Source organism: Hyperoodon ampullatus (genome assembly GCF_949752795.1).
Source record: "Hyperoodon ampullatus genome assembly, chromosome: 5".
Lineage (NCBI taxonomy): Eukaryota > Metazoa > Chordata > Mammalia > Artiodactyla > Ziphiidae > Hyperoodon > Hyperoodon ampullatus.
In genome coordinates, this window is record NC_136918.1 from 28,892,398 (window position 1) to 28,895,874 (window position 3,477).

Genomic DNA, 3,477 nt, shown 5'->3' on the forward strand with positions numbered 1-3,477 from the left:
GGACAGCCTGTTTAAGATAGAAACCATACACCTTCCAATTTGACCCATTTCTGACTGACAGTCATGCCAAGGGTGAACCTTAAGGAAAACTAAGTTTAAACCTCTTACCACCTAGGGGTTGGAGCAAGAAAACAATTTTTAATGAATATTACAGAGGCATTACTTCAAACTTAAAAATGGCCTGAGACATCCCAGTAGAGAATCATGAGTGAAAGGGTTAGTCACATGTATACTGTGGGTCAAATGACTCATGAACATGCCAAGTAGGCCATGTTGCTTGGAAGTTTATCTAGTTTCTGGTCTGGTCCTGCCTTTAGTAATCCTGCAATGGCACTTGGGCACACGGTGAGGCCTTTGGCACCACTTCCCTATAATCTAGCCCACAACCCTCTGTTCATCCTCAGGTGATTGTTCTGTTTGCACCAGTGCCCTTGGAAAGTGAGGGCTTGATGTACCTCCTGCCAGTGTCTTGGTGGTGTGTGTTGCTGCTGGTGGGTCTCAAATACTACTGAAAACATGGTATTTTTTTTTTCTGAGCATTTTCCTGGTACTGGGTCCAACAGGAAAATCCCCGGTGGTCACCTCTCCCCTGGACCCGGGGTTATTTTTCCTCATTTTTTCTTTCTTTTCTCCTCAAACTTGTAGTAGGGGTTCCACAACATGAAAAGCAGAAGTATAAGAGGGATGAGAAAGTAGGTGATGTAGACAGATATATGGAATAGTCGTTCGTGGAAAGTCTTAGGTCCTTGTCCTCTGAAACAACTGGCTTTGGAGAAATCCTGGAGTAGAAACGTGGAGAGGATTGGAATCAGAGTTGTCATGGTGTCAACCGAGTAGATGATTGCAGGGGTGTGGGTCCACCTACAGCCTCCATGAACACTGGTATGGCCACCTTCTTTTTAAAAGCATCCGTCATGGGGACACTTTGAAGAAGACATGTATTGGGATGAGAAAGAAAGGCAACTGAAACACAAGCTCGCAAAACAGGAAAGACTTAAACCACACCGGGGGGGGTTGTGTAGCAGGGGGTCTTTGAACTCCTCAGTATACCACTGCCGCAGGTTTCTCAGCTCCACCCGGTAGAGATCACGAGGCAGCACTGCCTGCAGGTCCACGAGCAGGGTGATGGGGATGTGGGAGAGGAAGTAGAGGCCCAGCAGCCACTCCAGGCCGTGCCGGGCACCCAGAGACCCCATCATCTGTCGGTTGGGCAGAACAGGATCCCAGACTACCAAGCTTTTCATTTTTAACTCATATTTTTCCTGGTTTTGAGACTTCAGGATAGACCATCATAATATGAGTAAATAGTAATATTTTCCTCTTCCTTGTCAATCACTAATCCTTTTCCCTCTGTGCCTGATCTTATTTCACAGGTTAGAAATTGCAGCACAATCTCGAGTAGTATTTATAATAAAGAACATCCTTGTATTTTTTTCTTCTTTTAAAGTCAATGTTCCTAGAGTTTTATTGTTAGATAATCACATATTGAGATAAATAATCTGCACCAACTTGAGAAAGAAGATTTCATTCCTATTCTGGTCCTAGTCATCAGGTGCTTTTACTAAAAATGGTTGTTGCATTTTTTGCAAAATGGTTTTTGACATATTTTGGAATAATTGCTTTATTTTTCTTCCATGACATATAGATTTGAAAATTATATTAATTAATTCATAATATTGAATTATCTTTGCATTCTTGAAAGAAAACCTGCTAGGGTTTGTTTCATTATTTCACAAACAGCTGGGTAAATGTAATATTGCATTTTAGATTTTGGCATCTAAACCTCAATATTTGTGAGGTTACTTTGTCATTTTTCTCTTTTGTGTTAGTTTTATAAATTTTCAGTGTTAGAGTTTTGAACTGGGATTTTTCCCCCATATTTTAATGTCCTTGAAGAGTTAATAAGTCAGAAAATTATTTGTTCTTTAAATTTTGAAATAATTTTGCTTTAAATCCTCTGGATAGGTAAATATTTACTTTTGTTTTTCAGTTTCTTCTTAAGAATGTTTCCTGCTTCTTCAGCAGTTAATATTCATGTTTGATAAGCATGAGAATAATTCTTTTTTTTTTTTTTTTTTTTTGCGGTACGCAGGCCTCTCACTGTTGTGGCCTCTCCCGTTGCGGAGCACAGGCTCTGGATGCGCAGGCTCAGCGGCCATGGCTCACGGGCCCAGCCGCTCCGCGGCATATGGGATCCTCCCAGACCGGGGCACGAACCCGTATCCCCTGCATCAGCAGGCGGACTCTCAACCACTGCGCCACCAGGGAGGCCCGAGAATAATTCTTTATATCAAGATTTTCAGATGTTTTCATGTCTAAGATGACACTTCCTTTCTTATCCCTAATTTTTCCCTCATCTCTTATTTTTCTTTGATTAGAACAGAGGTTTGTATATTTTATTATTTTTGTTCTATTTATTGTCTGCTTTATTCTAAAGAACCACTCAGATTTATTTCTCTATTCTATTCCTTTTTGTTTACAAATTTTAATTTCTGCTTTCATCTGTAATCATTTTTTCTTTTTTTCCCCCTTAGTCATGCTTTGTTTTGCTCTTAGCTTCTCAAGTTAATGGCTTAATTCATTTGTTTCTTTTATTATTTAAAAATAGTAAAAGTATGGTTTTTGCCTGATTATAGCTTTGACTAAATACCACAGGTTTGAATATGTAGTGTGCTTATAATTACAATTTTCTAAGTATTTTGTAATTACACTTTGAATCTCCTATTTGACCCAGAAGAATATTGTTTTGTTTCTTTACATCAAAAATGGGAAATTTTTTTTAATTATTCTTGTTCAACTCTTAATTTTGTTGCATTTTGATCAAAGAATATGGTCTGTATAGATCTGCCTTTTAGAAAATTCTGAGCTTTTCTTTGTGATCAAATATATATAAAATTTTAAGTGTTTCCAAATATTTAAAAAGGGAATATATCTTATATTTGAGGTTATTACATTTCCATCTGTATTTTCAAATTGACTCAATTGATGATATTATCAGATACTCCATTTTTTGTCTATTGCCTATTTTAACTCTTAAGAATAGAAAAGTGCTTCCTTTTCGTACTCTGCGTCCATTGCAGTCAATTCCTGTTTGAAATTCTAACAGTTTTTGCTTTACGCTTATTATATACTGTTATTTTACACATGGAAGTTGAATCCTGATACATTTTAATTTGGGATCTTCCTATCACCACTGAAAAAAAAAAGATTATCTATGAGACATTTAATTTTTTTTCCTTGAAAATCTACTTCATCTTATATGATTGTAATTCCAACTGTTAGTTGGGGAGAGTTCTTTTATATCTTAATACAATCTTATACTTTCAATTTTCTTGTGTTTATCTTTCTTAGGTATCTTTGATCGACAAATGTTGCAGATTATGACCTGATTTTTGCCATTTAATATGATCAAGTTATCATATTTGTCATAAGTTATATGTTTGTGCTTACTCAAATTGATTTACATTTTGTTTCAGT

The 3,477-nt window shown here is 36.8% G+C and overlaps 1 pseudogene across 1 annotated transcript; it reads right to left on the bottom strand.

Moving 5' to 3' along the window:
• Positions 1-611: 611 nt before the first annotated feature.
• On the bottom strand, positions 612-1,199 carry LOC307053413 (sigma intracellular receptor 2-like; annotated as a pseudogene). Its single transcript has 2 exons — positions 923-1,199; positions 612-879 (listed from the first exon to the last, which is right to left on the bottom strand). The product of its transcript is annotated as a sigma intracellular receptor 2-like (transcript).
• Between the last annotated feature and the right edge of the window lie 2,278 nt (positions 1,200-3,477).